The sequence below is a fragment of the Prenolepis imparis genome, unplaced genomic scaffold (genome assembly GCF_030444845.1).
Source record: "Prenolepis imparis isolate NDT839.2.m4 unplaced genomic scaffold, iyPreImpa1.0 SCAF_105, whole genome shotgun sequence".
Taxonomy (NCBI): Eukaryota; Metazoa; Arthropoda; class Insecta; order Hymenoptera; family Formicidae; genus Prenolepis; species Prenolepis imparis.
Genome location: NW_028141263.1, coordinates 37,739 through 51,544, shown reverse-complemented (window position 1 = coordinate 51,544; position 13,806 = coordinate 37,739). Strand labels below are relative to the sequence as shown.

Here is a 13,806-nt window from a genome sequence, read left to right as displayed (position 1 = left end):
TGATATCGCGTTGGCCGTCCCTCCCGGGACGAGCCAGGCGATACTAAGACAGTTTAACGCGTGTCATAACAGATTACAGTTTACTTTGGAAAAGGGGGGCAATAGACTCGATTTTTTGGATGTTACATTCATTCTAAACCGGGGATACGTTGAATTCGATTGGTATCATAAACCAACATTTTCGGGAAGATATCTGAATTATTACTCCTGTCACCCTCTCTGCCACAAGAGAGGCACAATATTTGGCCTAATAGATAGGGTTTTCTAGTTATCACATCCAAGATATCACCAAAAGAACCTCGAATTGGTCATTGGGGTGTTACGTGATAATGGATATCCATTACAACTGATTTTTGAAACATTTCACGAAAGGCTTAGGACTTTGTTTGCGAGAAATAAAAATAATAATTCAGGTGACGCTAACAGAACACCTGATACTAATTCGGCTCGCGTTGCATATTTTAATGTCCCATACATACCCAAATGGTCCGAGCGGTTTAGCCATGTGGTCCGTGATCTAGAAGTAAAAATGTCCTACACAGGTTTGAATAAGTTACGCTCGTTTATCCGCGTGCATAAAGACACACTGCAGAAAGATTGGCATAATAACGTTGTATACAAAATTTCATGTCAAAATTGTAATGCCTCTTATGTCGGTCAGACCAGCAGGCAGTTGAGAACACGCATTAGGGAGCACAGAAATCACATAAAAAGAAACACCGCGCAAAAATCCGTGATCACAGATCACAGGCTGAATAACCACGAATTTGATTGGGATAACGTTGAGATCTTGGATGAGGAACCGTTTCTAAGGAAGAGACTTGTTTCAGAGATGCTGTTTATCAGGCGCCAGATAAATGGCCTAAACCGACAAGAAGACACAGAGTGTCTAAGTCAAGCATATATATCTGTTGTGACAAATATGCCTCAAATTTCTTGAAAAACGGTCTTCGTTTAGTTATTATCGAATTCCTTTAGAGAGCCATAAATCATTTGTAACATTAATCTCAATACATCGTATGTTTGAGAGAGGGAGATAGAGAAAAGGGGGGAGGGAAGCGAGAGGAAGGGGGGACAGTGATAGAGGGAGAGTGACGGAGGGGTGAAAGGGAGAGAGAGGGAGGGAGAGAGAGTGGAGAGGGAGAGGGAGAGAGAGAGAGAAGGAGAAATAAATTCCACACATTGTTTGACATTGACTTCGATAACAGGCTATGAGCCGTGGTAGGGCGCCTTATAAATAGCATCAGAACGAATATCTTCTTCACTCGTGCGTCGGGCGCGTCCGCGTACGGTCGTGTGAACGTGCGATGGATGAGTGTGTGAGTAAGAGTGAGCCCCCTTTCGGAAATTCCTCACTATACTCGTCATTATAGTCCACTTTTGAGTACCTCATGACATATTATGTCACTTTGTCTATCTAATGGGATATCGATAGGGGGGGCTCACGGCTTTTGCGCTACGTGCGGTAGTATGTAGATTCCCCATTATTATTTATTGTATTAAATTTACTGAAGAAGGTCCAAAGAAAGGACCGAAACGTTTAGATTCAATAAATTTGTTTTTCCAACAAGTTTGTTTTTAATATTTGCGTACCTACACCCTACGCGTGGCTCCATATAGCCTCCTTTTGAATTTGTAATTTAATTTAACTTATTCAGACTTTTTTTTTAATGAAAGATTTTTAATTTTATAGATTCTACATTATCTTGAATGCAACAAAATAGTTCTTAACCGCAAACCTATATTCGAAGATATTCAGAATGATTAATTAAAATAGTGAAAAGGAAAATGTATCATCTCGATTTTTAAAGAAAATAATTCTATATATAAGTATCTACTTATGGACTTATATACTACTACTATATGTATACTACTACCTATATACTTATTATTGTCATGAATTTGATATAACTTAAATCATTATTTATGTTTATGCTTTTACAAAGTATAATTTGCAATATAGTGAACATATTAATAACAAAAAATCCGGAAATTTTAGGAATACATTTAACATTTGACTCATTATTTGTTTTTTTTAAGTTGATTATGTAACCATGTCTTTACTTGCGGTGATGATCTGTTACTTATGCATGGATTTTGTTTTATAACTTCATGGATTTCCTTTATAGAAGGTAATTTGCCACTCTTTATGACTTGATCAAATGCTGTTAGCACGATTTTTTTTTCATCTTCAGTCCATCGTCTTCGTTTTGTGTGACCATATGGAGAACCTATACAAAGATAATGATTATTTCCTACAATATTATTAGAATTTTCATATCCTATTAACTATACACAAATTGAGGTAAGTACACATACGTCTAGAATCAATTTATAAATTATAATTTATATTGCACTGCAGATAATTTACTCGATAGACTGTTTCATTATTAATCATTTAAGTTATTAAATTTATTTTAAATTTTAACAATTTAGTAAAATCAATGAAAGCATTGTTAATTGAATAAATTTAATATATTGTAATGTAAATTTATGGATTTAAATTGATTATCGCTTTATTGAAAAAAATTATAGTTGTTCAACTATTTAACGAGACACCATAAAATATGTAGATGTAGACTTATAACTATCTCATTGATTAATCAATCGTCAAATTATAAATGTTATTTTTATAATTTTGTCACAATAGTCATTAATACATAATGGTCTCTAATAAAGTATACGTATAATAATATAGCTTGCAACTTACTAGTACGTTTTTTAGTTTCTGAGGCAGCTGTAATTCCTGATGTAGATGTATCAACAATTCCTGATGTAGATGTATTAACAAATGAGCTATTACCACTTGTTTCTGTAATTAGTATACATATTGCATTAGTAAATATCATTTAATTAATATGCACATTTTGATAGATTTTGTCTTTAGAAAGATTTTTAGAATGATTTATGTAAATAACTACAAATGCTCTCTTTCTCTCTCTCTCTCTCTCTCTCTCTCTCTCTCTCTCTCTCTCTCTCTCTCTCTCTCTTTCTCTCTTATTTATAACTTACATAAAATTAATATTATTAATGCAATTAATAATTAATAAATCACCTTCATTTATAGCTGTTTCTATATTTTCTTTTCTGATATCTTCTTCGTTATTGCTGCTATCTTCATTAGTACTTTGAGAATCACATCCATGAGCTGCTTCTAAATGTTGTGTAATATTCAAAATATCACGACTAATAATGGGTTGTCTATACACTTCTCTATGGATTTTTTCAGCATGCCCCATGAAATTTGCAAGGTCAGATATTTCAGTGTCAGCAAGCTCCATACTCGCACAAAATGTAGCAATGTGCTTTCTTAACTTCGTGCCACGTATATAATAAATGTGCAACTTTCGCATTACAATCTTCAGAAAATTCCTCATAAGAACACAAGTTCTCAAATATTTAAAACGTTTTCGATTATAACTTGGAAGACCAAAAATATACGGATTTTCTGCAGGAACTTTAACCTTTTCGCGAAAGTGTAGTATTAATTTTACACATTCTAACAAATTATAGTTTAATATCACAGGTACTGTGCGACCAAGTTTGCCTCTAATCACAAATCGCACATATTTTTTTGTTGCTTCTTATGCCTTCAATGAAATTTTTTTAAAGAGATCATTAATTGTATCTGGATCAATACCTCTGTACTGTACAAAATCTGCAATTAATATGCGTTCAATTTCACCAGCTCGTTTACGATTGAACAATTGGACTGAGGTTAACGTACATTCTGCCAACGCCAACCAAGTTTCATATGTGTATTTGTAACGGACCGTTTTTCCCGATACGGCCGGACTTCGCTCAGTCGGGATCACAAGGTTCGGGAAGACGGTTGAGGCGAAAACACAAGACGGTATTTTAAGATGCAAATGAAGAACTCGTTTATTCAATAAAGAAAATAAGGTTTCGTACCCCTTGGGTACAGACAATAATTCGCGCGAGACTATCAATTCAGTTAACGAAACAATGCGTTAAACGCTTCGGATAGAGATATTTCAGAATAGATCCGTGATCTGATATTATAATTACATACACAAGGCGATAAACGCTTCCGCTAATTACTTCAGAATAGATCCGGGATCTAATATTATAATTACATACACAAGGCGATAAACGCTTCCGTTCAATACATCAAAGTAGATCCGTGATTTAATATTATAATTACATACACAATGCGAGACACGTTTCCGTTCGATACATCAAAATAACGCGGTGAGAGAATAGCAGTACAGAGATTCGCGATCATATGTTTTGGTCGCGAGGTTATTGCCCTGTGACGTGACGTTTTTAACGCCCGTCACAGGGCCGGCACGGCCCGGCCGAGGAAGGGTCGAGAGAGAGGACGAATTTTGGGTCGGCGAGCGACGAACTTTTTTTCGTCGACTCGCCTTTAGTTATATAAGTCCGATAGATTTACCGAGTGGAAGTGAGTGGTCAGAGAAGGCCCTGATGTATCGAAGGGAGCAGCCATCGTGGGATGGCGGAATTTGCAGCAAGAGTGGACGACCTGGGTGGAAGCGGTGCGCTCGGGGACGCCGGGTAACACGGAGAAGTAAGGTATTTATTGTCCATAAATAGAATAAATACGTAAGGGCCCGTTACTGCCGGATACGTTTTACAGCCTCGGATAGCGGACGGAATTAAGCGGAGGAGCTCATCAAAAGGTACCAACATCCCGAGACAGGGATGGCTGCTCCAGTGGGGCCGCCGGCACCGTCCCGAGGAAAGCGGAACCGTCGGAGACTGATCACCTCTCGGCGGGTTCCCCCGCAAGTCAACAGCCAGTAGAGAAGGAGAGAAGCAATTATTCGGAACGTGCAGCGAGCAGCCACATTATCCGCACCAACATTCCGAAAAGTACCGAGAGCCGTTTCGAAAATACCGGGGCAACGAGGCCCACAAGGATCGACTATCGTCGACAGAGGATCCAGGATCGATTATAGGCGGCGCGCGCAGCGCCACCGACGCCGGCTACCGGCGTGCCGTGAGCCCAGAGTCGTACATTGTTCGACGAGACTGCGGCGTGCAAACCATGTGCGACACCGACGGACGACAGATTATTGTAAGGCCACCACTTCAAAGTCTCGGTAAGAGCGAACTCGGCGGGGACTCGCGTCTCTAGTAACACGGTTAAGATTGTTATCAATGTCATTGTTAATTACTTTCGTTACCGAGCCCTCGGGAGTGTCCGAAACGCGAGGCCCGTACCGAGATTCGCCATTAAAGTAAGAACTGCGCAGCCTCTCTCTCTCTCCGTGGAGAGCCGTACCGAGTCGACAGTCCAGAATTTTGTGTATAAATGTTAGTTTAATTATTTATCGAGTTTCGTCTCTGATTGTCTTGTGTCGAGTATTTGAGTCTTGTAATTTGGGAAATGTCTTTCTCCCCCGCCTCCTCGATTGAAATATAATCCGGGATATGTTCCCCTCGGTAGCGATAAATATCGAACCATAATTGTGTTGTAACACCTCGAGTGTCGAGGATCTACCGAGTCACGAGGTCGTAAATACGTAATGTGAAACTGCAATCAATTTTCTAATATGAAATATATTTATTTAACTTTTATTTAAATATGTCAGTGTGCCGATTTAATGACTCTCCTTCTCTCCGAAGCCCCGAGTACGATTCCCCGCATTAAGAATCCCGCCCCTCTGCCAATTAAGAAACTGAGTTACCGAGCTTAAGCCGTCACTATCGTAGAATTAATTATCGTGTTATTTTGAGTGGTGCGGCCTGACCGTACCTGGCGTCCAAGCAATCTGTCGAATTTTTGTGTGTAGAGATACCGAGAAAAGTGACGAAATTGCGCGGCACTGGAAGGAAAAGTCCGTTGCAAATTTGGCGCCCAACGTGGGGCCCGAGGGAAAATTATTTTTAACCTCGGTTAATTAAGAAAATTGAGACTTGTCTTAAGCGACGGAGATAAGGAGAGGAGTAAGGAGAGAGATAGGAGATTTCCTTGTGTTGGCTATCGCCATCGCACAGCCGTTCCATATTCCCCGAACATTTTTCGTTTGCCTTATTGTTTCCTCAAGATTTTTTTTTCTCTGTTATTTATGTGTATTTTTCGCCTGTATTTATTTAATTAATATATTTTGAGCTGGGAAAAAGATTTTCCTGTGAAACGGTTCTTGCCGAGACGAATAGACCCCGAATTTAGAGTGCCATCGCGTATACATTGTTTCTCCCTCGAGGCGGAGAACCGCTGCGCGGGCTCGAGCACGCATTCCTTTGAAGCTCGCGCGCGGCACGGTAAACACCGCGTATCGGTTACCTACAATAATATTGTGTGTCCTTATATGTCTCTTTGCGACTCGGTGTGTTATATAGAGGATTCGAGTAAAGTCATTACGATTGTATAGTATTGGGAATAAAATTTTCGACAGGAATATTCGCCTAACGGGGACAGGGTAATTAAAGGATATATATATATACTTTTTTTTCTTTCCCTCTCGCTTCAGTTCTATTTTCTGTTTGGAATAACGTTACATCTTTTCATTCAATAATTTTTTTTTCTGTTATATGAATCTTATCTTTAGTAATAAAATATTTAGAATAACGAAGTGGAATCGAAGGATTCTTTCGGGTGATATATTTTCTTTTCTCCCGATATATTTTTTTTTCTCTTTCGGTGTGTCCCCGCGCGTACAGTTTCGTGAGCATTCCGACTTTATCGGATACATTGGAATGGTTAAGCATAATAATTTCTTTTGGGGTACTATATGAAGTGTGGGTTATCGCAAGTCCTTGAATGAATCACCAAGGATACTCCCGTAATATTTAGACGCTCGAGACAAAGGAGCTGCCTCTCTATATTTTGAAACGGAACGATTGAGATCGCGGTTGCGGAATTTGATGTGTATTGGGTCGCGAGGTCGAATAAAAGGGAGGGACTCACAGTTGATCCGGAAAAGACGCAACCCGTTTTAGAGTTCCCGATACTGAGAAACATCCGACAACTCAGACGTTTCCTAGGAATGGCCTCTTGGTACCGCAGATTCATACCCCAGTTAGCCACGATTACGGAACCTTTGACCCGTCTACTTAAGAAAAATAAGCGATGGGAGTAGGGGATAGAGCAGTCTAACGCGGTGCAATCTATTAAAGAACACCTCACAACGGCCCCGGTTTTGGCATGCCCGGATTTCGAAAAACCTTTCGTGTTACAAACAGACGCCAGCTCGGTAGGAGTAGGAGCTGTTTTGACGCAATCTTTTGGGGAGGGGGAGAGAGTGATCGCTTTCGCGAGTCGAGCCCTCGCGGACCCCGAGAAAAAGTACTCTGTTACCGAGCAGGAGTGTCTAGCCGTTGTGTGGTCCATTAAGAAATTTAGACCGTATCTAGAGGGCTACCGGTTCACAGTCATAACCGACCACAGTAGTTTGAGATGGTTCCATAATTTAAAAAACCCCACGGGCAGGCTAGCGAGGTGGGCCCTCGAGTTGCTAGAATACGACTACGAGATCGTACATAGGAAAGGCGCACTACACCATGTGCCTGACGCCTTATCGCGAAGCCACGAGGGGGAAGTTAATGTTGCTTTGATCGCGCCGGCCGAAAGCGTCGATATCCCGGATACCGAGAGTAAAGATAAATGGTACAAGCGACGGTACGTACAGGTAGTACAAGAGCCGGAGCGATACAATCAGTGGAGAGTCCTAGACGAGCGATTATATTTCCTAAGATCGAAACCGGTTATTTCAGAGATAGTGGAGGATTTGGATAGGTGGAAGCTGGTATTACCTTGCGAATTGAGGGGGGAAGCGTTACACGAAGCGCACGATGTTCCCCAATCCGGACACCTCGGTATCGATAAAACTTATCAGCGTCTGGCAGTATCATACTATTGGCCGCAAATGTTTCGAGACGTAGTCAAATACGTAAAGAGATGCGATACGTGCCAAAGAACTAAGGTCGAGCAAGCCAACCCTGCGGGACTTATGGGTAGACGGATCCCGGAAGCGCCGTGGACGATAGTCGCAGCGGATATTATGGGGCCGTTGCCCCGGAGTAAATCGGGATTTCAGTATCTCTTGGTGATTCAAGATCTATTCACCAAGTGGATAGAGTGTAAGATGCTTAGATCGGCGAACGGACCAAAAATAAGGGAGGCTCTCGAAGATCTAGTAATTTCGCGATGGGGGACGCCAAAATTTCTATTAACGGATAACGGTACCGAGTTTGTGAATAGAGTCATAAAGGATTTCGCCGACAGTCATAAGATAACTCACACGACAGTTTCCCCGTATCACCCTCAAGCGAATCCAGTAGAGAGAGTGAATCGAATTTTAAAAACTATGATCGTCGCGTTTATCGAAAGAGACCATAGAGAATGGGATAAACATATTGCCGATTTTAGGTTTGCCTATAACACAGCCGTGCATTCCTCGATAGGAACATCGCCGGCCTTTTTGAATCTAGGGCGGGAATTAGTACCGAGGGCAAGGTTGCGAGACCGAGGTAACAGTATGACTCAGGTCGAAGCAGCAGATCCCGCGACGTGGTCAGATAGGATGAATCGCCTAAAGGTTATACAGGAGTGGGTTACCGAGAATTTAGAGGGGGCACACCAGAGGCAAGCGTCGCATTATAATCTGCGGCGTCGGCCCCGTGTTTTCCGTACGGGAGAGCTCGTGCTGAAAAGACAACACGTGCTGTCTTCCGCCGCGCATAACTTCGCAGCGAAATTGGCACCTAAATTCGAGGGTCCCTTCCGGATCGGCAAGAAACTGTCCTCCGTAGTCTACGAGTTGACTCGCTTAGACGGGTCGGCCGTAGGCAAGATCCATGTTCAAGATCTTAAATCATATCACACTCCTGACCCCGACTAGTTTTTCTCGAAATGGATCCCGCCCGGGTCGTGTGGCAGCGCTTTTTGGGGAGATACGACCACCTCGTGGCATACATCGAGGAAAACTGCCCCGAGTTCTGGAGCGACGTAGCGGACGTCGGGGAGACGATCCGGGACCTACGGGTGACCACGCGAGGGGCGGTAGTGCGGACGTTCCCGTCCACCGGGGAAACGGGCACCCAAACCGCTCGATCAGGGCCGGAAATCCGCAACCGCCCGGAGAGTCGCAGCGTAGGGCTGCAGGTCCCCGTGATGCCGTGGACCAGGGAAAGGGCAGTCCAAACGGACTGGCTCTCTCTAAGGGATAGAGCCACTCAGGCGGGCCCCGCGGGGTCCACAGAGCGGGCCACGCAGACGGATCCGACCGAACCGTCCACCATACCGAGGGAGAGAGCCAGAAGGGTCAGTGGGCCGCCGATTACCGAGGAGCTACCGCGCGGCTGTTGGAACTGTGGCGGCCGCCACCGAATGGCAGCCTGTCCACAGCCGCGACGGGCTGACTTCTGTTACGGGTGCGGGCGCGTCGGGGAGACGGTGCGCTCCTGCCCGCGGTGCGGTCCCTCGTATGAGCCGAACGCTCCCTCGCAAGACGACCGAGGCCCGCGGAGGACCCAAGCCGAGGAGCGAAATGGCCGCCGAAGAGAGTCGCGTCCCACACCCTACCCCTCCTGGTTCTAAAAAGAGCGGCCCCTTGCGGGAGAGTTTTTTTTTGCGTGTTTGTTTTTGTTTTTTTTTTTTCTTCGTTTCTCTCTTTTGTTTTCTTTTTATCGTTTTTTAAATTTTTTTTTGTGTTTCGTACCCCTCCCCCTCTAGTCTAAGCCTTTGTTTTTTTTTCTTTGTATTTCTCGGCTGTGATAGAATCACTTAAGGGTACCGATAGGTTTTTTTTTTGTTTTTTGTTTTTTTTTCTTATATATAAGTCTCCTACCTTTTTATTTTTATATGTATAATTTGTACGAGATACGCGAAGACGCAATAAATATGTATTCTGCAGTTGTTGTGTTTAACCCTAGACCCCCCTGACCCGTCTAAATAAGAATGGTCGTGCTCTCGAATCTCTGTATAGTAAGTGTAGGGACTTAGACGGTACAGTAAGCTCCCGGAGAAAATTGAGGAGAGCGCTTAGTTCGGGTGACGTTTTGGACGTCCTGGTGAAATTGGTGTTTTGGCTTCGGGTTGGTGGTCATCGACGTGCGTCGGTGTCCAAGACCGCCTCGGTCCTCCCCGGGAAGGGGGGAGTTGTGACGTGACGTTTTTAACGCCCGTCACAGGGCCGGCACGGCCCGGCCGAGGAAGGGTCGAGAGAGAGGACGAATTTTGGGTCGGCGAGCGACGAACTTTTTTTCGTCGACTCGCCTTTAGTTATATAAGTCCGATAGATTTACCGAGTGGAAGTGAGTGGTCAGAGAAGGCCCTGATGTATCGAAGGGAGCAGCCATCGTGGGATGGCGGAATTTGCAGCAAGAGTGGACGACCTGGGTGGAAGCGGTGCGCTCGGGGACGCCGGGTAACACGGAGAAGTAAGGTATTTATTGTCCATAAATAGAATAAATACGTAAGGGCCCGTTACTGCCGGATACGTTTTACAGCCTCGGATAGCGGACGGAATTAAGCGGAGGAGCTCATCAAAAGGTACCAACATCCCGAGACAGGGATGGCTGCTCCAGTGGGGCCGCCGGCACCGTCCCGAGGAAAGCGGAACCGTCGGAGACTGATCACCTCTCGGCGGGTTCCCCCGCAAGTCAACAGCCAGTAGAGAAGGAGAGAAGCAATTATTCGGAACGTGCAGCGAGCAGCCACATTATCCGCACCAACATTCCGAAAAGTACCGAGAGCCGTTTCGAAAATACCGGGGCAACGAGGCCCACAAGGATCGACTATCGTCGACAGAGGATCCAGGATCGATTATAGGCGGCGCGCGCAGCGCCACCGACGCCGGCTACCGGCGTGCCGTGAGCCCAGAGTCGTACATTGTTCGACGAGACTGCGGCGTGCAAACCATGTGCGACACCGACGGACGACAGATTATTGTAAGGCCACCACTTCAAAGTCTCGGTAAGAGCGAACTCGGCGGGGACTCGCGTCTCTAGTAACACGGTTAAGATTGTTATCAATGTCATTGTTAATTACTTTCGTTACCGAGCCCTCGGGAGTGTCCGAAACGCGAGGCCCGTACCGAGATTCGCCATTAAAGTAAGAACTGCGCAGCCTCTCTCTCTCTCCGTGGAGAGCCGTACCGAGTCGACAGTCCAGAATTTTGTGTATAAATGTTAGTTTAATTATTTATCGAGTTTCGTCTCTGATTGTCTTGTGTCGAGTATTTGAGTCTTGTAATTTGGGAAATGTCTTTCTCCCCCGCCTCCTCGATTGAAATATAATCCGGGATATGTTCCCCTCGGTAGCGATAAATATCGAACCATAATTGTGTTGTAACACCTCGAGTGTCGAGGATCTACCGAGTCACGAGGTCGTAAATACGTAATGTGAAACTGCAATCAATTTTCTAATATGAAATATATTTATTTAACTTTTATTTAAATATGTCAGTGTGCCGATTTAATGACTCTCCTTCTCTCCGAAGCCCCGAGTACGATTCCCCGCATTAAGAATCCCGCCCCTCTGCCAATTAAGAAACTGAGTTACCGAGCTTAAGCCGTCACTATCGTAGAATTAATTATCGTGTTATTTTGAGTGGTGCGGCCTGACCGTACCTGGCGTCCAAGCAATCTGTCGAATTTTTGTGTGTAGAGATACCGAGAAAAGTGACGAAGTTGCGCGGCACTGGAAGGAAAAGTCCGTTGCAGCCTCTAGGCGTTAATAACGACACTTTAAAGGGCCACTGTTTCAGGCGTGTTGATGTTATTGCGCGAACGGTGACGGCGCGTGAAGCGGGGCGTTGCGGGGTCGAGCGCGTGGCTCCGGAATTCGCGTTTTTCTATGCGTACTCTCTCGCGCCCGAGAGAGCGTTCGATATATCTCGAAGTCGCGCGGTATTATACGCGGGCTCTTTAGCGTGTCGTTATTTACGTCCGCGTGTCAGGATGCAGTTGCGCGGAGGATAGTTACCGGTGACGGAAACTCCCGTCCGAGGCGGGGAACTCCCTACCTTGTGATTGATTGCCGGAACTGGGGTACGGAAGGATGCAAGCGTTTTTCCGCTAACCGAGAACTCTCGGTAGAGGCCGGGCACACCCGACCCCTTTGGTCGTACGCTCAGAGATAGAGAAGACGGAAGGCACTAGGTCGTTTTTTAGATGGGAACACCTATCGGAGGCAGAGTACACCCGACCCCCGTTATTTGCTGCTTACTAGTGTTGTGTATTGGAATCGGTTCTGGACGTGTACTCGAGAGCGGATCGGGAACCGGAGTGATCCTTTCCCGTCTCGGATCACTCTTTTTAAGCCCAGTTTCGCGTTCCCAGTTTCGCGTTCGGGATTTTCCGCGCGTCTTCGGTAGCGCTCGGGTCGTTTCGTGACGTCGTTGTTTTCGGTACGGTGCGCCGGACGGATTTTAAACAACTGGCCCGATTTGCGTGCATTAATAAATGATGGCGCATTGCGCCCGCTGCATCGCCAGGCCGGTGTTTGCCGGGCGCAGTCTTCCGCACGGTGTTCGGTCGGGTAACGTGGGGTATCGTTACATGTATTTATTCGTTAAATCCTCAAATGCTTTCTGTCGTTTACATTTTAAATACATATACAATTTAGCTATGTCATCCAATGATGGAAGATGATCACTTTTTCGTCTTTGATGTTGTAAGCGTGTTTCCATAACTGTTTTGTTAACACTGGTACCGTAATCTTCTATTAATAATTCTAAAAAATCTTTGACTAAATCTTTTTTTTCATCATCCTGCCGTTTTATGCATTCCGTAATAAGTATATGACCAACTTTTTTTATTAATGTTCCTAACATAGCTGCTGTAGTAGATTTAGAATAAATTCCTACTTCATCATCTAAACCCGCTACTTTGTTAACTGTACTAATAACATCTTCATAAAATTTTGAATGATATATAGATTCAAAATTAATTATATTTTTATTACTTTTTTTAATAGTTAATAGAAAACCACCCAACATTCTTAAATGCGCGAATCATGTCATGTTGGTGTTGAAGTTTATATTTAATTGATAATTTGTTACCATATAAAATAATGAGCTTATCATATTTTATTACGCGATACACATCATCCTCTCTTATCACAGGTAATATTACAGATCGTAATTTTTTATTAGCTGCGCTATGAACTCTACCTAAAATTGAACGTCCCAAAATTGTTACAGCTTTAGCATGTTTGCTATTACGACCAGTACATCGATAAAAATGTTGGCGAAGTGAAATTTTAGAAAAAAAACCATAATATTTTGCGCAGGATAAGTAATCTTTAACTTCCTTATTTTTTGAAGCTTGTGGTCTTCGACAGACGATTAAATCGCCTTTGCCGACATTTTTGTCAGTGTTGTACTGAAAATTTCCTTTGCGTCTAATTGTATCTATTATTTTTAATCTTTCTGTACATTTTTGGGGCAGTAAACTGAACTTTTTAACTTCATCTTCATTGGAATGAATGGTCTCTAAATGACGTGCTATTTTTGTATATAACTTTTTACAAAAGAGGCAGCAGTTTCTTTTTTTATCTTTACTACTTTTAGATGAAGTTTCAATGTATAAATCTTTATCATCAAACACTCCTGCTGCTGGTGCTTCTACTGATTTGTTAATTTCCAGAGATGTATTTGATTTATTGGGTGGTTCTTTGCATTTGTCATTTTCATCCTCAGCATCATCGCAAGATTCTGAATTAGATTCATTTGATGGATAATATTCAGAATCATCATATGATTTGCTCTCTTCTATCTCGTTTGTTGTAAAAGTATACCATTAATATATTATTTTTGATTGATATTTTAAATATAAAATTTTTGAATGTGGAGAGGTAAATAAATAACATTT

The 13,806-nt window shown here is 43.4% G+C and overlaps 1 pseudogene; it reads right to left on the bottom strand.

Annotated features, from left to right (window-relative positions):
- Positions 1-2,022: 2,022 nt before the first annotated feature.
- On the bottom strand, positions 2,023-13,535 carry LOC145947604 (uncharacterized; annotated as a pseudogene).
- Positions 13,536-13,806: the final 271 nt, after the last annotated feature.